Source organism: Protopterus annectens, chromosome 4.part0 (assembly GCF_019279795.1).
Source record: "Protopterus annectens isolate FY-2018-M chromosome 4.part0, PAN1.0, whole genome shotgun sequence".
Classification (NCBI taxonomy): domain Eukaryota; kingdom Metazoa; phylum Chordata; order Ceratodontiformes; family Protopteridae; genus Protopterus; species Protopterus annectens.
The window spans coordinates 45,549,126-45,574,450 of NC_056733.1; positions in this window are offsets into that span (position 1 = coordinate 45,549,126).

Below are 25,325 nucleotides of genomic sequence, written 5' to 3' on the forward strand. Positions count from 1 at the left end.
ACAGATAAAACTAAACCTGGGTCTGCAGACATCACTCCAGGAGCTGCCCACAAATGCATCAAATGTTGGATGGGGAGCATGGACAGTTAACCTGAAAGTTCAAGATGGTCTACAAATCTAAGATCAGTGCACATCAGACTGAAAGAGATGAGGGCACTGATTCAGGCCCTGCACATTTTTCTCCCATTCCTGGAAACCAGATCCATTAAGGGTGTTTGCAGACACACAATGGTCATATGGTACGAAATCAATCGGAGGGGTACCAGATCTTACCAGCTCTGCAGACTGTCTCTTTTGCCACTGGAGCAGGCTACAAAAAGAAATAACTTCCTCCAAATGATTCACATTCCCTTACAGGGCAAAGTTTTGGTAGATTTTCTAAGCAGATCAAGGGAAGAGCCCTATGAATGGATGCTCAACAGGGTGCTCTTTCTAGACATAGTCCACAAATAGGGGGTACCACAGACAGACCTTATTGCCTCCATCGGCAACAACCAACTTTCGTTCTTTTGCACATGACCTACTATCCTCAAGCTTGGAAGACTGATGCTTCATTTTTCCTTAGAGAGGGAGGTTCTTGTATGCCTTCCCCCACTTCCTCTTCTTCATAAGGTCTTTTTGAAGATCCAAAGGAAATATCCAAATATCTTACTAGGGACTCCCTATTGGCCAAGGCAACACTTGTTCCCCCTTCTTTTCCACATAGTCAAGGGCCATCACCAGAAACCTCCCTCCACAGTGGACTTGCACAGCAGAAGGGCTCACTGCTTCATCCCAATGAATCCCTCAGCCTGATAGTATGGATGATAGGATTCTGATCACTTTTAGATACCAATTTTCTGAGGACATGCTTACAGTTCTGCAGGTAAGAAAACATGCTACCAGAACATCTTACATAGGAAAATGGAAAAGATTTACTATATGGTGTCAGCCTAACTATCAGGATCCACTTCAGGCTAATACCACAGTGCTCCTCTCTTATTTGTGTGAGCTGTTGCAGTCTGGCCTAGCATACTCTTCTTTTAAGGCACACAGACTAGAGGTAAAATAATAATTAAAAGGTCTACTCCACTGAAACTTCCAATGAAAGCTATTTCCTCTGCTTGGGACCATAACTTTGTGCTGGAAAAACTCTCGCCCTTCTTTCAAATCAGCAGCAGATGCCCATCTCAAATTCTGTACTTGAAAACTATTCTTCTGTTAGCTCTCACTTCTGCCAGATGAGTCTCTGAACTATAGGACCTGATGGCAATCCCTCCCTTCCTTATTTTGTATAAGGATAGAGTGCCTTTAAGGGTCAATCCCTCCTTCATGTGTAAAGTTATAAATGAACTCTCAGTCAGGCCAAAAATCTTCCCACTTTATCCCCTAATCCCCAAAATAAGAGAGAGAAAATTCTACATTCCACGGATTTGCATAGACAACTGAGGTTCTACCTGGACAAGACTAAGAATATTTGCAAATCTGACCAATTGTTTGTCTCTTTCCAAAATTGTAAGTTAGGAAACCCAGTTTCAAAGTAAACTATTGCTAACCAGATTTCTAAATCCATTTCCCTTTTCCAGACTCTGCATGGCAAATCTGTACCCTCTCCAGCAAAGGTTCATTCCACTAGAACAGTAGCCTAATTTGGTGCCTTTTACAGGGGGATTGACTCTAGAACAATTTTAGAAGCAGCTACTTTGTCTTATTTGCATACTTTGTGGATACCTTTTCTAAATCCAGAGCTGCCATTGCCAGGTCCATCCTCTCCGGATTGCTAGACAGTCCTCATATTTCCCTTCCATTCACCCTTTACCCTTTCTAAGCTTTGGGAATCACCCAGCAGTTTAGAGTACTGCAACAGCGATATAAGGAAGGACATAGTACAGTGTTGTAAGAACTTACCATAACAGTAGATGTCCTACTGATAACTCTTACAGTATTCCTTCCCTCCCTACCTTCCCCCTTTTCTGAGCCTTCTCCCCTTTCTCCTTATGGACCAAGGGGGATGACTTTCTTGCCTTTCCCCTCTTAGCTGACCAGTTTATTTTGTCTGTCAGGCCTCTTTAGGCTTAGTGGGTTGGGGATAGTCAGAGAATTTATGCTCATATGTCTGCTTATGTACTCTTATAGGTTCATAGGGTCATAGATTAGTACTAATCTAATTGCCCTTGCAAGCCATTTTAAGCTTAGCCAATTATCCCTTGTGAGACTCAAACCCTGCACCTTGTGTTTGTAAGGCAACCACCTTAACCATTAGGCCACCCTCCCAACCCCTTATGCCTGGAAGTTTAGATCATGTGTTGGACTTATGGCTCCCTGGAACGTTTTGGCTTTGGAAACCTGGACAAATGTTCAGGTCATTTGGAGAGAGCTTAATAGTTTGGAGTACTGCCACAGAGATCAGTAGGACACCTACTGTTATGGCAAGTTCTTAGACAACTGTACTTGTACAGATAATTACTAGGCACGCATTCTAGGTGGTCAAAAATACCAGTGAAGAGCCTAGCCTAGTTTCCCAGTTTGCCACAGAGCATTTTCTGGTTATGTGATTTGCCTAGAGTCACACATTAGGCAAATGAAAGCTGGGAAAAATCAAACCCTAGACTACAAGAAGCAGCTTTTTAACCGCCTTAATCCTGTGTGTTTACTACCAGATCCCTTTGGCATGTAATGTGGAATGAGAGCAGGAATTATTTTCTGGCTTTCTTCCAGAAGATGTCACCTTTTGTTAAAGCCATCAGTCTGCAAAGTGAGCCTTTTAATTGGGGTCCAAATAGTTGTCCAAGTTTCAGAAAGTACCTTGAGCTGCTTGGATATAGGTGAACCCAAGCCAGCAGCTGATGCAAGCATTTGAGGATGCTTTGGAAAGTACTTCATTGGAGCTAGACTCTCCATCTTCCAGAAAATTGGATACATTTGACTATATGGAAGACCAGATAAAATGTCTTTATGGGAATGGTATTGCTAACCTTGCAGTTGTCTCTCAAGATGCTGTTAGGGGACCCAAACTGGCTTCTTCCCATAATATCCTCCCTACCAGCAAAGAAATCTGGATAGATTTGATTAAAAAAAAAAAGTTTACACTTGCATCACTTTAGACATTGCAGTCATCATTTGCCAGAAATGCATTACAGTATCAGGGTGATATTCTTAAGATAATGGTGGAAATTACAGAAACCATTATGGATACTTTGGTAGTACAAAGCTTGTTCAAGCTGACCAAACCATGTTTAAAATGTATAAACATGCATCCAATGGGGCTGTGATTCCACAGATGCATCCACTGTGATTTGTCCTGATGGACTCTTCTCCGTGGCATAGAAGGATAAAGCCCAGATTGTGACCAAGATGACCCAAGACTAATTAGTTGTGCCTAGGGAAGCTGGAAGAGGTGGGTGGGGATGGATGAAAGAAGCACGTCTTATATTGGCACATCCACCTGGGAGGGAAGGTTGTGGTGGCTGCTCTACCTTTGGTGATATGGCACTCCAGAGGACTAGTGTAGGCTGGTACCCCCTGTAAACAGGTGATGTGGAAGCTCAGGTCATCACAAGGGCATGGGGTTAGGTTGCATAACAAAAGGGCCCTAATGGCTGCCTTGGTGATGTCTTATTCATTTCCTGTGATACCAGAACTAATCACTATGCAATAAATGTGTCTCCCACAGTGGGAAGTAAATAGGCAATAGGTAATGGGAAAACTGATGATTATCAGGCACTAAAAGGAAACAGAAAAAAACAATGGTTTGCCCTGAGCACATGATGAGGGAGTTGATTATGTTGAGAAAACCTAATTTTCCAGCATATATAAAAATGTGTCATGTAAACCAAATTAATTGCAATTGGCAGTCCCAATGCTAGATCAACTGATGGTGTCAGCTGACTAAGAAAGTATTTCTCCAGCAGGTGAAAGGACAGGATTTTATTATAGTGTGCTTCTGGTCCAAAGAAAATAATGTTGAACCACCTTGGGTTTTCACAAATGAACAAGTTCAGGATGGTCAGTCTTTATTCCCTACTCCTACTGTTATTGCTAACAGGACTGGTTGTGAATGTGGAAGTAATGGATGCTTACCTGCACCATCCCAACTCCAGAGGCCTCAGGAAAATCCTCAGATTCCTGATAGTCATCCAAAGCTTGCAGTTCACCTCCTTGCCCTTTGGGCACTCAACTGCTGCTAGGGAATTTGCAAAATGCTCTGCTCCTATTTTTGCATCTCTTAAGCTCAAGGCTAATCATATCTGCCCCTTCCTGGATTATTGCCTAATATAGACTTTTTCCTAGGATCAACTGACCAGGGCTTAAAAACCTTACTATTGCCCACCTAACCAATCAAGCTTTCCCTGCCAACTTTCAGAAAACAGTCCTGTGTCCATCAGGAGGGCCTTTTGGTGAGGTATCGGAGAGGACAAAGAGTAGCATGTCTCCCTTTGAAGAACTCTCAGGAACTTTTCTTGCAAGCATTTCAAAATTAACTTGACATCCGCAGAAGTATTAGGAGCACTGGGCGTATATATGTGAATAAGAATTATTGTTTTTTTCTTTTTTTTTTGCTGCTCCCTTAATGTCCAGGATTTTATTCTAGCCCAGGCCTCTCTATAGACCTGTTTGAATGGACCACTCATTCCTTTGCCGTAATAAGTCACTGTGCTGGTAGTGGGAACCATTGTACCTGCAACTAGGATCAGGGTTTTGCCTTTAAGCATTAGTTTCCCCTGTGCATGCCAAAAGTGTCCAGAAGTTTGGCTTGCTTTAGGCTGCCCTGATGTTTATGCATGCCTATGCTCATAAGTAATCAAATGTCCCTGTTCTCCCTCCCATGATCGTCAACTCCACAAGGGATTTTACTACAGACATTTTGCCCAGGTATATGACCTGTTCTGTGCCTCTGAGGAGAGATAATCTGGCTTAGTCACATAATTCCTTTCCTCTCCATGCTAGCACCAACAGGTGCAGAACCACTAGTTAAACTTGGCCACGTGGTCTATAGGTGGGTGGGACTTTATCTCTCTGCTATTGAATCTGGTATAAACATTCAGTGGTGTTTGAGAAAAAGGAGATGTTGAGGATGATAAGTCCTCTACAACTAAGGAATGTCTTTTGTTCCATTACAAGGGACCTGAACCCTAACAGATGTATTAGACATGACTTTGAGACACAAACAGGACCCCTTAAGGTTCAGGAGAGGTGAACTTACAAGGGCAAAACCAAGTATACCAGCTTGAGAGATATTGGCCCTAATCTGTGCACATCAAGCCATCAAATAGTATGTTAGAGTCAGGAGTCCTCAGATGATCACAGATAACACAATGTTGGTATAGTATAGTCAGCTTTGCAGGCTAGATGTGATTATATGGAACCTAGTGATTCAGAGAAATCTGATAGTAAAAGCTACCAATTTACCCGAAAAGGAGATTATCTTGGCTGAGTTATGTAAGCAAGCCCTCATCTATTTTTGTTATGAATGGAGATTGTATCTTTAATTTTCCCCACTGTTACGCATCTTTGAGTCCACCCCAAAGTGGTTTTGTTTTGTATCCTCTCAATTTTCAGTCACGTTTTTTTGAAAGAGATCCATGTAGATGAGCTTAATGCCTCTTCACTGGAGTAGAAGGTCAGGCTAATTGATGCCTTTCCTCTGTTCCTTTTATTCCACTTTTCCCCAAGTCCCTGTGGAAATCAAAGGAAGTCTGGGCATATCTGATCCTAATTTGTCTGCCTCTGACTGGTTCTTCTCGCTTCAGTTGAAGAAGGGGAACTCATTCTTCTTTTGTACCCTGCTAACTCAACAGGGGGGCACATTTGTATAGCCAAATCTCAACAACGCAATTTGCCTGGCTAGAGGCCTGGTCACTGATACTTAGTAAGACAATTATCAATATTAGCCATCTTAAGGAGGCACTTAAGCCTACATATAGAAGGTTGTGTTTGGGCAGATGGAAGACTTTTCTAACTTCAAAATCACCTTTGTACAGCTGATTCTTAGTTATTTAACCTCCTTATTTAATAGACACATATCACACACCTTGTTGAAGGCGCCTGTCTCTCAGGCGTTTCTGCTGCTTCACTACCTTTGGATTTTCTTCTTACTATCTACTCTGTAGTTAGTGTTTATGAATGTGGTACATCACCTAAGATCTCTTAGGAAGCCCTTTAGTCCCACTTCTATTTTTTGGTGACTCACATCTGCATGCAAAACACTTGAGATGTAAACAGTCACGGCCATAGATCCTTGCACAATTTTTCATCAAGACTGGATGTCTTTATGGAATAACACTATTTTTCTGCCAAAAGTGTTAAATGAAATAGCGGTGAACTAAACCACTGATTTATCAGTTTCTTTCCTGTGCAACAGAACAGAGAGGGAGATGGTCTTACATTTTCTGGATGTGCAAAGACTGCTTACATCTTATTTAGCCAGAATAAAAGACTTCAGGAATTCAGAACAACACTTCACCTCCTTCAAACCATACAATAGAGGCAGGTGTTCGTGTCAAAATGGTCTTTCTTCAAGTGGCTAGACTGTATTGCTTTTTGCTATAACTACCATAGAATACCATTAAAGCCTATGTGAGGCTTATTTTTCTAGGGCAGCAGCCATTACAGCAGGTTTCTTCAGATATGTATCAGCTCAATGTGTCTGTGAGGCAGCTAGTTGGATCTCCAACCATACCTTTTCCAAACACTACAGACTGGATGCTTTTTATAGAGAACAAGCATATCAGGTTTTGCTGGTTTGATCCTGTGGAGCGTGTTGGCTTCCCCTCCCTTAGACCTGTAATCATAACCACTGCATTTTTACTGTTCTCATCTGTGACAGTATTGCAGCAGTCCAATGAACATAGTACATCTGGGTGTTAAACTCACCACAAAAGCAAATATTCAAATTAAGAGATCCCTTCTGAAATATAGACTCCCTCCATCAGCTCCCTCTTTTTTTTTGTCTTCGAAACACCTAAGACTAGAGGATGCTTCACCCCTGTTCCCCTTATTTTTATTTAATTCTTGGTGAGGCAGATGAATTATCACTTGGAAGGTTCTGCCTATTCCTTTCTCTGCAGTCTCACACTTGCAGACATGCTTCTTAGAGAGATGCATCTCCCCTTCTGCACAAGAATAAAAAAATGAAGGTTGTATGACCTATTCTCTTTCTGTCTCTCTCTCTCTCCCCCTCCTTCATGGTGTTTTGGTAACTCTAGTGTAGGGAGGAGTACAGCCTGCCCTGGGGATGTCCAGAGCTCTATAAATCTGGCCATTTCAGCAGACATCCACCTGCAGCTTTTTCCCCATATATGATGGGTAATACTGCAGCAGTGATTTCTCTGGTTGAAAATTAATTGCTATGATAAATTTGCCATACAGTTATGTTGTTTCTTATCCTTGATTTTTGTATACACACACACACGCGCACACACACACACACACACACACACACACACACACACACACACACACACACACACACACACACACACACACACACACACACACACACCCTGACTTGCTGCAATTCCTTGCCAGCCCATACAGATGAACAGGAACAGGCCCACAGTTAAATGTGCAGTTATGAACCAAAGGTAATGCTATAATGTTTGTGTTTTTTAGATTCGTCTTACCCATCCCATCGTCAGTATACCAGTAACCCATGGCTTGGTGTGGGTAATGCTGGATTTACCCGCAGTTGGTGTGATCTGGTCATGAGGATGAAGACCTAGCGACCAAACAAAGCCAACCTTGGATAAATCAACATTACCCATACCCCAGCCATGGGTTATTGCTATTATACAACAACATTATTTAAGAAAAAAAATTACTTTTCTTAAATAATGTCATTGTATAATGGCACTGTTGTGCTCTTCTGTATTTTTCTCCGGTATCGTGGGGCTTTCTTGATGTACTGCAGATGGGAATTACATTCCCGTACTTATGCAGTACATCGGTGCTGTGGAAGGGAAGCAATGGAGAAAGGAAGATCTCTGTTGCCTTTTTTTTTTTTTTTTTTTTTAAATAAAAAAAAAATGAAATGTGGAGACCTCAAATGTACGACAGGGAATATAAAAGGATAATCTGGTATGTTTCTCTAGTTTTGCATAACGTACTTGATTATCCTTGTATTCTGTCTGTCCCATCTTTCTTGTTCTTTTGAAGTCTCTGGATTTCTAAGTTTATTATTTTTTTTCTTAAATTAAAGAAAGCTATAATTTCTGTAGCGTATATTAATAGAATAAAGTCCAGGTGACTTGAATTTTTTCTATTGGTATATGCTCGATTTACAACAAGCACGCTGGTTGGGCTGACCAATCAGCATGCTTGTTTTTGAATGTTAATGGCCAGTCATTGTACAATAATTAATACATTACCCTAGTGAAAATGACTGGGGTCATACCATAGATATTTGAGGGGAACCCATGTGTTGGATAATGCATTTAGGAGCTGCCTGTGTCCATTAGTAGTACAGAGGACAGTCCTGGGGTAAATTGTCTATTACCCATCCATACATCCAGTTTACACGTGAATATGGACAGGGATGAGCCTTATTTCATTATGGATGGGGAATCTGTTCCAGCGCATTAGTATCAGCTGCGAGATGTACATGTCCTTCCAAATCATTCTGTTCATATTGCAGAAGTTGTTTAGATCCCTGATCCAAGAATTTCTAATGCAGTGTGACTTGCTGATGTGCAGTAGGTCCATCAGTACTGGGTCAAAGGATGCTTTGTATGCCAGACACAGGTCACCTCTTATCAGTCTGTACAATACAGAGTATAGTGACAGGGCTTTGAGGTAGTCCATGTAGGGCATATTGTTTAGACCTTGTATCCTTTTAGGAAGGAATCTCTGTGGGTGTTCCAGTTGCATGCTTCTGGGCAGATGTATTCCAAAGGGGGCATTATATTCAATTATTGGCCTAATGAGGGCTGAGTAAAGGGGCACAGTGACATCTCTAGATCCAGACTAGCTCCTTTTGTTTATAAGTTGTGCAATATGAAAGGGCTTTCTTACAGTAATGGACATATGCTGGTCGAAAGATAGGTCACTGTCCATATATGTGTCAAAATCCCGAATGACTGGGTCATCTCTTAGTGGTGAATTGTCAATGTTGTAATTCCGCAGGGTAGACTACCTCTCAAATGATAAATAATGCAATTTTGACACCACTTTTTTTGTTTGTGACAAACATTCTTGCATGATGCCAAAGTACTATGGGAATTCAGTAATTGTTCCTAGTTTGCAGTCAACCAGAGACCTTTTGTATTGGCTTTTACTTCAGAGAAGTAGATGCCAAACAGGAGAGGTCCCAGAACCTGTACCCTGGGAGACTTCCGCTGGTAACTGTTTGCGGAGTCAGCTTCCCCTGTTTTGAGCTCCTGTGTCCTATCTCTGAGCCCAGTGGCAATTCACCGGGTGCCACAGGGATTTATTTCGCATTTCTAATATGCCTGTATGAGGAATTGTGTCATAAGCCTTGGCCAAGTTGAGATATGTAGTGTGTACTGTTTTACCTTCATCTCCTTTGTTTGGTAACCTTTTCAAAAAACTGCTCAAGGTTGACTTGCCCCTAAGCTGAGACTGGTACAATATTTGGAGGCTCCCTATGTCCTTATTAGTTCCATGATAAGTCTTTACATGACTTTGCATATGAGGCTAGTCAGACTTATGGTTTGTAATTGCCTTGGTCTGTGGAAGATCCTACCTTATGTAGGAGAATGGCTATAGCTGTTATCCATTCACCTGGTGCAAAACTTGTGCAGAGGCTGAGGTTAAAGAGTGTTGTTACGGGGATGGTTAAACCATGCTTCTTGCTAATTAAGGTGCATCGGGGGATATTGCCAAGAATCATTGATGCAGTATTTTTAGCTTTTGATAGCAGTTTTCGCTCTTGGTCTTTCAGGTATATATATTGTATGACAGACAGGGGGAGAGAGGGATGAAGTTAGGCTTAATTTTTCTGCCAGTAGGTTTGCAGTATTTTCTGCTTCAGTGTAAGTAACATCATTCACAACCAACTCAGTACATTGTTGTGCTTCTGTGATTATGAACATACCTAAACAGGCCTTGTGATTGTCTTTGGTGTGGATGGCTATTTTAGCCTCAGTCTTGTCTTTGGTGGATTTTATTAAGTTCAAGAGTTTGTTTATTTCAATGGTGAGGACTCTGTCAGTCTGGAAATTAAGCCTCATCAAAATTCTCTTCCTTTTTATTGTTAAGCTTATTGATTTATGGTTCCACCATGGGGGTTATTTCTAAGGCTTGCCTTGAGCTTGTTCCTACAGAGTACAGCTGAATCTTTGCAGCTGTTTACATGTTGGTATTCTGTGGTGGTGTACATTTTCACATCATATTCAGCTTAGTTAACCGAGTTTGGTGGGGATGTGAAGCTTGCCACTGTATCAGTTAGGTGTAGGCCATTTGTTTTAAAGGAATTTCTAAAGGCACCTTGGCTGGAAAGGGCTTCTGGTTTAATTTTTATTTCAACTAAGATGGCTTTAATGGTCAGACATAACAAATGATGAAGATATGCAAGGGATGGTGTAAAATGCCGTTGTATTGCAAAGACTAGAGCCAAGATGTTCCCAGTAGTGGGTTCCATGGCATTTGTTTTGACAAAATCCAGGCATCTCTGTGCTCCTGCACTAATGCTGCTGTAGGTTTCTCAGTCTGTTGCACATCAGTACTTCAATATAATTTGGATTCTCACACAGACAAAAAGATTGTGAGAAAGAATTGGAATGTCTTAAAAACCTCTAAAAATGGTATTCATGTCCTAGGACAGGAGCCCTGTTTTGTATATAATAGTGCTAAGAATGTGAAGAATTTAGCTGAGAGGGGCTCCATTAATAATTGTTTTGAGAAAACAAGAAAAGTTACGAAAAAGTGTGGAGCATGCAACCAGTGTAGGTTCTTCTTTGAGGATGAATGTTTAAGATTGGACAACAAAATGACATAGATCTTCCCTTCAAGGGCAATTGTAACACTAATGGGCTTGTATATTTGACTAAGTGCTCTGATTGTTCTGCTTTTTATGTTGGTAAAACTGAATGTATGCTTTGGAAACAAATTTACAACATACATTCAGTTATGACATACTGAAACCCAACCCTAACAATGCCCTTTACAGACAGTCCATTGAATGTGCAAAATTTAAACACTTTTGTTTATTTTAGAAAAAAATACAACAACGTCCATAGGGCAGCTCTTGGGAGACTGCTACTGAGTACAAACAGTTGCTATGCCAACTTAGATTGAATGCCCCCAGTTCACCAGGTATTAATAATTATGTTTCTATGTTACTGGTCCTCAGGTAGAGCGTGGTGAAAGTATAATTATTCAGGTAACATTTTTGTTGCAATTTTTGAATTAATTTACGTGGCATTCCACCATCTATTTATTATTAGTATTATTATTATTTATTATTTACTATTTACTTGTTGTCCATTTATTTATTAATCATCATTTTTAGGGTTATGCCACACTTAAGTGTATGCGTGTTTTATGTATTTAACCTGTTACCTAGTACATTTTATTATCTGTTTTTCTCGGCTTATATATTAATTTTTCACCTGTCTAAATTCTTAAATTTTTATGAATTTTTTTTATTAGAAGTCATTTTATTAGAGGTCATCTTACTGTATTTCATTATATTTCAACATGTTGGCCTGTGAATTCAGCGATGGCAACTTCCTTATTTTAGATGGTTTAGATGGAAGCTGGAAAATATTTACCCCCTCTTTTCACATAACAGTATTTTAAATGGTTTTGTGTAAACAATGTTCCTAAAGTTATTTATGTTTTTGGTGGATTGGGTGGTAAATACATAAAAAGTTTTTAGATGCTTTTTTAAATATTCCCATCACATGTAATCCCAATGATTCACTGTGTTGACATAATGATAGCAGTGGCTTCCTTATTTTGAACGATTTATAAGGAAGACTTACCCCCTGTTCATTTGTTTCCAAAATTAGTGTGAATATTACTTTTAAGATATGTTATGTTTTCTGTGTATTAAGAGGCAAATATAAAAGCTGTTTTTTTTAATGTTCTTTGTGATGTGTAACTTTAGTGGTCCATTATGTCTATGCAGAAACTAACTTTTTTGTTTCAGGGATTTCCCGTATATTAGTGGTTTTTAACTTTAAAATAAAAAAAAATGTGAAGTACAGCTGGCATTTAATTGAGGGATGTGTTTATTTATTATATATTTTGGGTCTCTGAAGAAACAAATCTGATTAGACCACAGCTGGTCATGTGAATCAACGTTTAGATTTAAATTAGTTGCTGTTAGACATATTTTCAGTTCTGATGAAGTTTGGTCATGTAATGGATGAAAGCTGTTGCTTAACTTTTTTATTTTATGGATTTGTTTTATCACAATAAATGTTTGAACCTATTCCATTTTTTAGATTATTTGCAAAGTGGAAGTTTCCTGGGAGGACAAACAACAGTGCATATTTTGTTTTTTTCTTTTTGCTTGCGCAACAAAGCATTTTTTGTTGTGTTTATTATTATTTGCTCGCATTACAGCATCATCCTTGGAGAAGGTAGAATGCTGCTTAATGCTGGGCTAATACCTGCATGAAGGACACAGTCTAAGAGCTCCATCATGTCTCTCTCTCTCTCTCTCTCTCTCTCTCTCTATATATATATATATATGTATATATATATATATATATATATATATATATATATATATATATATATAGTACATGGGAGTGCATCTCATGTCATTGACACTCACATGTACTATGAGAGACTCATACTGGTACTTGTTGTTCAAGGACTTGAGTGAGTTTATGATCTGATGAATCTTGGCACCAGATAAGCAATTAAGGGTCACCTATACGTAAAATGTTTGGTTGGATTGATGCCTGTCTTATGGGCTCAGAATCTATGATTTTTGGACTCCTTGAGCTATGTGAGGAGGTAAGCTTAACTTGCTTATTTTGGAGGTCTTTGAGGCTTATGAAAAATTGTGTATTGTGATGGCCTTGGCCGAGGTATGGTGTACTGCTGACAGTTTTAGGGTCAGAGATTACTGTGCTTCTCTCACACACTGCATTATGCTGTTTGAGATCATCGGACAGCATGAGGCATTTCTTACACTGTCTCAAGATATCCATCTCAACCAGGCTGGCCACAGCAATTGTGGGGAAGTGCTTATCCATAGTTGTGAAAGGAATGACTCCGGGGGTGGGGAGTGGGTAACTGTAACTGCCTGGAGTCTGCTTTATTTATATGTTCATAGTTAGGTACTAGGCTATCGGCCCAAGAGCCTAAGTAAGCCTAGCCAACAAGCAGGATAATGTTTGGTGGACATACAACTAACGTTTGGGGAAATGTGTAGATATATGGTCAGGGGTATACTGCAGCTCAAGGTGTTATTTACACTTGGAAAGGGTTATTTAAGCCTCAGACTTAGATTTCTTAGGTTGTGTAGATTTTGCAGGTCTCTTATAGGGGAAAATCCAGTGGGAGTGTAGCACATTGCAGCTTTTTTGTCTTTCCTTTTTTATGAAAAAGTTGTTTCACACAGTTGAGGGCTTTCCAAACTTCTTAGACTCTTAAATAAAAGACCATGGGTGGGCACAGCTCTGGGAAAGTTACAGCAGATGAGTTACAGTGGAATCCAGTCAAATGAAGCCAGTACCGGAGCTCTGTGACTTCAGAACCTGTAACGCATCACATTTCTCTTAGTCCCATGACTCTGAGCTACATACCAGTAATCCAAGGTATTTTAGAATTCTGAGAAACTTTAGCTTTTACAGTAGGGGAGGGGGGAACTGTAATTAGTGCACAAGCAGCAAGGAAAGCAGTACATAATGTGTCAGTGAGGGCTGGAAGGGATGCAACAATGTCGCAGACACAAAAACAGGAGAAAAACAGTAGTAAAGGTAACAAACTGGCAATGGAATGTAACTTTAAACTGACAAATAATAGAGAATATGACTCCAGCAGCAAAGCTGGAATGTAAACAGCTGTAGAAGCACAGGAAAAACAAATCATGCAGGAAAAATTACAATACTGTCACTATTGCAATCCAAATTACAGTTTAAGGCACAGACCAGGCAAAAAATGCCAGTGATACTGCTTATGGAAAAATTTAGCTATAAATGATTAAACAAATCTCTGATCCTGCAGTAGTTCACAATTCTCCCACAAATGCAAATGAAACTACAAGATTAGGGCCCCAAACTGTGTTCAAATACAAACTGTTACCTTTTGCAAGAAGTTATACAGATAAAAGTGCAGTATAGTGTATAATCAATACTCCGATCTTGCAGTAATTCATAATTCATCCACAGTTGCAATGAGGCTGCAAGACTAGGGTCATAGAACTAGTTACTTGTAATACAAAGAGAGACAAGTGGCAGAAGATGCAGAAATAGGTGTATCAAAATGAATTTCCTCCTCACATTTACATGTAACTATACAGTTTAGACTATTGCTGAAGTGGTATAGTTTCAGTTGGTTTTGTTTGGTATCATGAAAATAGTGGTTGGAGTCAGAAACTCAGAAATGAGAGCTAAAGATGAGCAGGTAAACCTCTTGTTTATCATTACAGAATTGTCAGGCATGTTTAAAAGGACAATTTGTAAATTCTTCAGATACATACCATATGTAAACTAAACCTTAAATGATGCAAATGCATGGTATCAGGTGTGTGCATGTTACAGAATCTGAATTATATTCTTCAAAACAGTTATAAATTACTGCAAACTGAAGTTGACCAGATGTTTGTGATGATTTATGAACATGTCAAAGTGATTTGCATTATGGAAGGGCATACTATGCATTTCTTTTAAGATATGATTTATTGCCCATTAGGTAATACTATATTAAGAGCTTTTATTGGCTTTAACTTAATGACTTAGATTAGTAAAATGAGTTTTGCCACATTGAATGATATCAAGTTCTTCAGACAAGAGAAATTTCAGAGAATGGATAAACCTCAGAAGTCCATTCCTTCTTATGACTAAAGCTTGATAATAGGGGCCATTGTTTATACCTGCTGGGAGTTTCCAAATGTTATACATGGCATTTTTTACCTGTGTATTTTTGCACACCATCCCAGCCATTCAGCCAGGACCTTATGACATTATCAGTCATTCCAATACAGTACTTTTTTACTTTTCTAAGTACCAAAAGTAGAACTCACATTTTGCCAGGGGCAGCCCTTTTTGCTACAAATGTGGGACTTGCCAGAGATGCCATCTTCCAAGGCTTAGAAGAGGGATTAGAGACCTTTTCTACAGTAGTATGGGCAAGTTGGACCTGTGCATACATGTGACCCATGACCCTATACTGTTGCTACATCCCCTGCAGCAGTTAATTCCTCCATTTACCACTTCATGTTTAGTAGTGCAGCAGAAGTAACATAGTATCTCTTTAAGTAGAAAGACCGACCATCAGATGTTCAGGTCCACCTTTATGACTGATGGCATTTTATGTCTGTGTTCATTGTCCAGACCTGGATTGCCATCATCACAGTCTGGATTTCAGCTTTCACTGCCATAGCAGCCAGCTTATATATGACATTTTTGCACTCACACATATTTTCCACTCACTAGAATACGCAGTGCACCTGTTGCTAGTGCTTGGTTTACCCTGTTCTTTCCCATTTGCATCCATTGATTCATGGTGTGATAGTAGTATTGCTGTTTTATAATCTTTTGAGTGCTGCTTTATCTAGAATGGTTGAGATGGGTTGTATCTGACATAGATGAAATTCTGTTTTTGTTACCATACTTAGGATATGGTGATGGACAGGTTAACAGACAAGATCAGACAGGAGTCCCCGTGGACTATGATGTTTGCAGATGACATTGTGATCTGTAGTGAGAGCAGGGAACAGGTGGAGGAGACCCTGGAGAGGTGGTAATATGCTCTAGAGAGAAGAGGAATGAAGGTCAGCAGGACTAAGAAAGAATATATGTGTGTTAATGAGAGGGAGGATAGAGGAATGGTGAATGCAGGGAGTAGAGGTGGCAATGTTAGATGAGTTTAAATACTTGGGCTAAACAGTTCAGAGTAATGGTGAGTGTGGAAGAGAGGTGAAGAATAGAGTACAGGCAGGATGGAGTGGGTGGAGAAGATTGTCAGGAGTGATTTGTGACAGACGAATACCAGTAAGAGTGAAAGGGAAGGGTCTACAAGAGGGTAGTGAGACCAGCTATGTTATATGGGTTGGAGACAGTGGCACTGACAAAAAGGCAGGAGTCAGAGCTGGACGTGGCAGAGTTAAAGATGTTAAGATTTGCACTGGGTGTGACAAGGGTGGACAGGATTGGGAATAAGTATATTAGAGGGTCAGTCCAGGTTGGAAGGTTTGGAGACAAAGCCAGAGAGGCAAGATTACATTGGTTTGGACATGTGCTGAAGAAGGATGCTGGGTATATTGGGAAAAGGATGCTAAGGATGCCAGGTAAGAGGAAGGCCTAAGATAAGGTTTATGGATGTGGTGAGAGAGGACATGCAGGTGGTTGGTGTGACAGAGCAAGATGCAGAGGACAGGAAGAAATGGAAACAGATGATCCACTGTGGCGACCCTTAATGGGAGCAACCAAAAGAAGAAGACTTAGGATATTAGAACGGTAAAAAAACATCTGTAGAAAGGCAGATCATAATTTGAAAAAAATCATTTGTGCTGTTGATAGCTTAAAAGTTGTACCTGCTTTGGGTAGATTAGGAGAATATTAATACATTTCCATATTTATTTGCTGGATATGAGAGCTGACCATTATTCTTATCTGTACCACTTGTGACCTTAATTTGGGACTGGATGAGGGACACTGGTAGGGTTGGCCAGTGGGTGGTTGGAATAGGATGGAGAAGGATAACAGTCAGCTTTCCTATCCTGGGGGTTTAAGAAAGCCCAATCCCTGTATGACCAGTGGTAGAGACTTAGTGCCTCATGTAATCTCCTCAGATTGCAGGGGTGGTGATATCATCTAGATGCCATTGCACTAGCAGTTCCCACAAAGCTAAGGACTTTGTCCAGTCTACGTAACAGTAATGCCTCCTACCTTAGCATCCTGGAATCTTCCATTGGATCTACTGCTCCCCTGTCAACTTCCAGAGGAGTCAAGGGACCCACCCAGCAAAGGATTATGTCTGGGGTACTAAGTAAGAAGTAATTGGGGGATCCAAGATGGAGTGGGCATGGAAGCCTGTGGGGGCAATAACAGAAGCTGTCTGAGGTTGGAGGAGTGAATTAAAAAAAGTACCCCATTAATTTTGTTTAACTTTCTACTTTATGTTCTTCTTTAGTCCTTTGACCTGGTGCTTATGCAACAATCACACTGTTGTGATGCACACCCCCCTTTTAGTTGGCTTTCATATTGACGACATTTGGATGATAGCTGAGAGGACTTTTTTAATGTTTTAATTGCCCTTACAGTGTCATAGGTGATGGCATCATGTTGTTTGGAGTCTCGCACAGTTATTGTAGTGGATTGCTGGTCTTCAGCCCTTCCAGCCCTGAGGTTAGGCATCCAGATTGAACCTCTGTGGTTGTATCTGCAACAGGACCCACACTAACAAGATAGAACTGCTGATCTTTGGCTGCTTGGTCCACCTCTATTTCTTGTTCCTCCTGCCAGACTAAATGCCCCTAGCAGTGAATTAGCTGTCCATGTGAGAAGTATTTAGATGAAGTTTGTCTTAATGCTTGTCAGTGTGATAGATGCATATATTCAGAAACACAGTATCTGAAATTTGAAACATTTTGCTATACAGCAGGTAATAGAAGACACCATATATGTGTAACACTTATACATATTTGATGTATTTATAGCACTTGTTTCATAATGTAATGGTCAGGCAGTTTGTCCATCATTTTAACATCAGTTTTATAATCTGGGACTGTCACACAAACTTTAGTAACTTTTGTAAGTCCTAGTTTTTAAGCCAAGTACCATATTTCTTATGGATGATTGCTTTCAAAAAGAACAGTTATACTTGCCAACGAAATGGTAAGTTTTTTCCTTAGGCTGTTTAAATTTTGTAATCAATACAGCTGTTGCCCCCCTGCTTATATTTGGATGAATGTAATCTGGTTTGTGTTCTCTATAGTCAGTATATGTATCCTGTGTGTTTTCAGTCTTTTGGGATTCAGGATTTTGAGTTTTCAGGATTTGGGGCTTCCAGATTATGAAGTTTTATGAAATTCTGGATTGTGATATTTCAGGATTCTTTAGGGAAATCATATATATATATATATATATATATATATATATATATATATATACACACACACACACACACACACACACACCTGTGGGTACTTTGGAGGATTGTCAAGTTCACCTGTGGCATATCTTTGGAATGGTATTTGAAGATTAATAAAAACTTTTTTCAGCTAAGGCTCTGCCTTACTCTGTCCTCCTCCTAGTCTTGCTCCCACTCTCACTAGTGATCCTGAACCCTCTTATTCCCCACTCTCACTAGTGATCCTCTCCTTCTCTTAGACTTGCCCCACTGTCATTAGTGATCCTGTCGCCCCTCCTAGTCCTGCCCACACTCTCACTAGCGATCCTCTCCCTGTATTTCTGTATCTCTCTTGCCTACAGGGACGATCATCACAAAACTATCTACTAAATTTCACTATTTCTAGGTATTAATATCTTGTATGTTTTGTAGATAATCTATGTTCAGTTATTCAGCAACTTAAAAATAAATTCTAGTTCCCTGTATTTAATTCAAATATAACTGCATATTGTATAGTTACAAATTATTTACATATTGTGTTTTTTGCTTTTACACTTGTTTTTGTAACATGCTTTTTTACAAATTACTACATTGTTGTGGGCTGGTTACTCACTCACTTTCTAAACCTTGGTAAGCACCCTAAAAGTGAGCCATGGTGACCAGTGTTAGGCCCTTCTTAACACAGTGAAAACCCAAGCAGATATAGAGAGGGGATTTACAGACTCCGCAGAGGAGCCATCACTTCTTTTTCCACTGATCTCAACATTTTATTAATTTTTCCTTTGAATTGTATGTGTAGTGTATGCAGTTGAGGGTATCTGTAATGTCAGATTCACCTTTGTCCTTGATATTTCCTGCTGTGATTGTGTCCAGAGATCACTTTGCTTTATGAAGAAGTCTTGGTTTTTAAGATTAAAATGCTAAAACTTCAATAAACCAAAGTTTTCAGTGAGGACACAGCGTGGATTTCTGTTAGGCTGTGGAGCTATTTCTGTTTTTTTTCTCGGTTGATAAAAAACTCATTCTACATAAAAATACTCTCAGGATACAAAAAAAGAAAAAACTCATGCTAAACTTAACAGGGAGTTCTGATCAAATCAGTCAAAGCCAGATATGAGCTACCAAAAAATGCTAAATTTGCAGCAAATACCACTTTCAGATCCCACCACTGTATAGCAGTATAAAGCATAAATTTGTTAGAACTACCCCATCAGCTAACATAGTCACAGCTACACAGCTTCTTACCACCTAAAAAATATCCATCAATTAATCTGCTTGTCCAGCACTAAATACCATTCTATACAACTATGTTCCCAGCTGGTAATTACTATCCACTGACCAAAAATTTCTGTCTGTCCACAGATCTGTTGGGCATTGTCTATACACATACCATGTTGCTAAGGCATAGAACTCCTTACCTGTATCCATCAGGTCAATACCCACCCATCCTTCAAAACTATTCTGAAAGGCTTCTTAGTCAAAATCTGTCTCTGTTATTGCTCAACACCACTTGTTTTTGTAACCTGCTTTTTTATAAATTACTACAAGTAATAAGTACATAGTCTTACATTAACTTCCTTACTTTGCGTTCATCACTCACTGTTACATCTGTCAGTTTCTCTCCCCTGGCTTTCTCTCTAAATATACCATAAGCCTGCTTTTCTCTCACTTCATATTGCAGTTCCTGTTTGTATTATACAAATTTACCTTTAATTTCTTTATAAACTGGCTAAAATTTCTCTAAATATTAAATCATTGTTGTATAACTTGTATCTGTTCTTAACCAGTGTTTTCATATTCTGTCTAATTTGGTATATTTATTTAAACTATAGATGTTTTTTGTATTGTTTTTGAAGATTGTAAAATTATTGTTAAAATATTTTGTAATACTTTGGGATATTTCTCCCCAGGCCTCCACTGAAATGAGTTCCTACCTAGTCGGACTTTCCCTGTAATCAAATGTCAGTAAATAAATAAGAGAGGTTGCCAGCCAAGTAGAGGACAACCACAAAATCTTCTTTAACTATATTAGAAACCTTAGAAACAATGCATAAGACTGCTAAGACCTAATAATATCTTTTTGAATTTCAGAGGAGAGAATGTCTTTGAAATGTGTTGAATCTCCATATTTGTTTGCTACTCTTATTAATTTAATAAATAAAGATGAAAGGCCAGTGGGAAATGGGAAATAATTGCTATAATGACCTTATCCCTAAGTCACTGGGTGAAATTTAGAATGCAAGGAAAACAGAAGTACATGTATATTGACAATCTTCCAGTGGTTGCTAAGAAAAGAAAAATGGCTGGTTTTACAACTTGTTTTCCCAGGAAAAGGATGATGATGTTATAGACATGGGGGCTGGGAAAAAGACATTCTTTATATTCATGGATTCATAGATATTCTAAGACCTCTGAGTCTCATATTTAAGTATACATTTATTTTTTAATATTACACATTTTATTTTAATTTGTAATGTGTGTATAAAAGCATATTCATACATTTTACTATTAATGGAAGAATCTTTAGCAATGACAGTTGTTTTAGGAATGAAACTTTATCTAGTGAATGCATATAGCTTTATTTGTAAATGGATGTATACTGCTTTAATTTTTAGAAAAAGTTGATTGATTCTAATTGAACAATTAACTTGACTATTTAAGGGAATTGTATAGGGATCTTTGTGTCTGAAGAAGCACATTTAAAGTGGTGTTTTTTCATTCGTGTCATTTTCTGTTTTTTTGCTTAATTTTTTTGTTTCTTTGAAGTTCAGTTTGTGTATGATGGCAAATGGTTATTGTCCACCATCTCAATCCCTGTTTTCACAAGAAAGGAAGCATGGGAGGACCAGGAGGTTCTACACCAGAGGCGAATGCCATGGGGACCCTGACTGCATTAATCCAGCAACTCACCAACCGTGTGGATGACTTGTCAAGGAGAATTTCTGAACAAGAAAGCACATTCCATACTTCTCTGAGACCAGCTAGTAGAACCAGCAGCACAGGTGGGCAACAATCAAGCCCGACGTCTGCTTCTGCTTTAGCTTTTTCTACTAGTAATCAGGCTACCAATCAAGCAAACCTAGCCTTAGGAGCAAACAATGCTTCTGGCAACAATTCTACACAAGGACTGATTCACAATCATCATTTAAACAGGAGTGTTCATGTTCCTACAGTAACGGACTTTATTAATACACCATTGAATCATGGGGCCATCAGTTTGCAACCAGAGAATAGCATGAGTAACCCTCAAAATAATTTGATTACAAACCTTAAAGAATTTGATCACAAGCTATTAAAATATAAAAAGCTCCCACTTGAAATACTCTATTTCCGTGAATGTATTAAACAGAAATTAATTCCAAAAGGGCTTGGGCAATGGTGCCTCCCTATGGGGGTCATTAAAGACTCTGCCTTTCATTTAGAACTTTTAGTCCTCTTTGACAGGGAGGGTTTTGAATTTTTGGAAGCCCTTATTAATAATTACAACGAACAAATGGAGGATCTCAAGATACAGTTAGAGATCCTAGAACATAACATTAAAACTGACTCAGATTTCGGCTGGTATAAATATGAGTTCCGGCACATATTTACAAGTATTGATGCAGCCATCAGTAAAATTACTGAAACAAAGCTGCATAAGCTCAACAGGGACAAATTAGATTACCAGCAAGGCACTGCTTATCCGGATCCACCAGACAACAAGTATTCTAACACCCCTGCTGCTTTGGTTGCGCCCGTGAGAGTTCCTGCACAGGCCGATGATGTCATTGGCAACAATGAAGGAGCCAGCACACACACGGACATTAGGAGACGCAAATGGATTAAAAATAATCAACAAATACAGCATGGAGCTGCTTCTGATACTGGGAGACTTGGATTACAGCAGGGTTTTCACAACCCCAATGGCAAGAAAACCGTGCAGACAAGGTCGCTGGTGAATTTTCATTAGCAGAAAATGAAATACAACAGGTGCAAGAGATAGCGGAAGACCACAGCTTGTGTGGAATTGAAATACTGGAAAGCCAGCAAGGTGACTTTAAAATTTATAATTTTAGCTCCATACTAGTGCCTGAAGGTATGGTAGATTTTTTATCCAAAGGTTTGAACTTTGTTCCCTCAGTTAGAGCTAATTTTGCTAACACAATATGTGATTTGGAACTTTTTTTTAATGTAAACTAAACCTTACTTTGATGTTTGGTGACAATTCTCAAATGCTGAACAGTGAAAGAGTGTCTAGTGCATTCAACCCCCCACTCCATACTACTCTGGCTTTATATGAGAAAGTCTGTGAAACCCAAATTAGAGCTTTGTTTTACAATATGTATACAACAAGTAATATCAGTAAAGCTGAAAAAGATTTTTTGAGAGATCTGAAAAGTAATAGAATTCGAGTGATGAAGCCAGATAAGGGTGGGTGGGTTGTGTTTATGGAAGAACTAGACTATATAGCAAGAGTGGAATCTATTCTTAACACTCCAAATTATGAAAAGGTTTCTATCAATCAGTTACATTGGGCTTACCAACATATTTGTAGTGTTTTAAATGATTTATTCATTGAAGGCTTATTTAGCATTGAGACCTACCATTACCTTGGGATGACAGCCCCAATGACCCCAGTTATGTTTGGCTCACCCAGAATACATAAATACCTCTCTAATCCCCTTTTACATCCTATTATTGATGGGCGGAAATGCATTACCTATGTCTGTGCTAAATGGGTGGATGCTAGAATTAAACCCCTGTTGGTTAGTGAACACCAGATATGTCGGGATTCTTGGGTCTTTCTAGAAGACATCAGTAAGTTAGAAGTTTTTGAAAATTTCACTTTTCTGACAATTGATGTAAAGGATTTATACACAGTCATACCGCAGGACACAGGCTTGGAATGGGTAAAAGCATTCCTATCAGAAAAGGATGGATGATCAAATTATTTATGTGATCGAAACATTACTAGAACTGGTGTTAAATAACTTCTGATTTCTGAAGGAAATATTCTTTATTAAATAGAAAGGAGTTGCCATGGGCTCCCCCTGTGGCGGTAGTTTTGCTAACTTCATCATGAGGTATTGGGAAAGAAGTTACTTGTTCAAGAGCCAGTCATTTAAAGATAATGTAGCCTGGTACACTCGTTATCAGGATGACATGATCTTTATTTGGAAGGGTGACTATAATGCAGCTGCTGAGTTTGTGGAAACAATAAAAGGATGTACTTTCTTTTTAAATTTTACATTTCAGTTTAATACTGAACTTATCAATTTTTTGGATGCATTCCAACTTAAGGATAGAATGAATCATAGGTATTCAGCTAGGATTTATAGGAAACCTATGTATTCTAATTCCTTTCTTCAATTTTCAAGTAATCATCCCATCCATCAAAAGAAGGCCGGGATTAAAGGCCAGTTGGTAAGGGCATCCAGAGTTTCATCAGACATAGATTTCGAGTTGGAATGTGACAACTTAAAACATAAGTTTTCAAATAGAGCGCACCCTGAGGCTCTTATTAAACAACTTAGAACTGAAGTAAGTAGAAAGAGGAACTGAGGACATTTTAGACCAATCCTATGGAAAGGACACCAGTATTCCATGAATGCTGATAGGTTAGCATGTTCCCCTTGGTAATAGGTTGGGAGTGGAAAACAATCATACAAATTTAATTGTTAGTGTTTCCACGCAATTTAACAATGATGCAAGTTTTATTTGTGGCATCTTAATAAACAATTGGATATTTATTATGCAAGACCACTCTATATTTAATAAACTGGGAAATGGCCTTTGGTTGCTTACAAAAGAGCCTCTAATTTGAAAGCACTTTTGGAGGCTCCCTTACAACCAAATAGCAATGGTTGGGGAATGTTTAAATGTGGACGTTGTCACCATTGTAAACACATACAAACAGTTCTTCCGTCCTGTATCTGTTTTCCATCTGTAACTGCTTCCTCCTCTTTACCAACTGCTTGTGCAACTTAGTTAAACTTTCTCATTTCTTACACATTTGTTTACTTTACATATTTTTCCCTACCAAACCATCAGTTTTGATTTTCCATGCAAGCACTTGTGAACAGTTTTATTATACATACACTGTAATCACAAGAATTATAGCTTTTTCCAGGTTTAAGTAAAAGCCCAGATGCCAAAGACAAAGGGGTAGAGGAAATAAATGACTTTTGTGGTTAACTTGTGTTCTTTTGGGAGTGACAAATTGTGCTGCATGAACACCCTCAGAGAAAACCAAACAAATTCCACATGGATCTGCATAGATGGAGGGTGAGCAGGAGAATCACAAATATACCTGGCTTAGACTAAAGCCTGGTGCAGCCTATTAGGTCCATTACATCTCTCATAGGATGTAAAGGATGCAAAGTTAAAGGAATGGGCTGAGGAAGTACCCCACCGAGGGGGGAATGTACAAGTCAGGAGTGCTGAAAGATGTCCACATGATTCAGGCCATTCTAAACTTTCTTAGTAGAGCACAAAGCAGACTTGTACTAAACATTTACATAACAAGGATGTGTGTATGTATGTATATATATATATATATATATCTATGGTTTACTATTACAATGCTGACGTAGCATTGTACAGCTATGAACTATTCGAACTGCAGATGTTTGAATAGTTCATATGTGTGAAAGCTACATAATCAAACGTTATTTCTGCGGTGGTGCAGCGGTAGCGTTGTTGCCTCACAGTAAGAGGTTCTCCCGTTCAATTCTCGGCTTGGGTCGGGAGTGCCTTCTGTGTAGAGTCTGCATGTCCTCCCTGCTGTCGAGTGGGCATTCGAAAGACATGCGTTGAATGGGCATACCTTCGTTGAAGGTTGGGAATTGTGCTGGCAATTCAACACCATAAAAACCAACTGCCGATCATTAGCAGACCGGAGTTCTGCTGTGGTGTCCCCTAACCGGGAAAAGCCGAAAGATCAACAAAAACAACAACTGTACATTCGCAAATATGAACGTTTGATTATGTACAGGGATTGCGGTACAGTGTGGTAAGGGAAATATATCCCTTTCCTCAATGTAGTGCGATCTCGGAATTGGAATATATAGTTGGGGGGATGTGAATGGCACAGGGTAGACTTGTCCCCCTGCATAAACGGGATGTTAGGCGTACTAGTTAGGGAGTTAGGGCAAGGG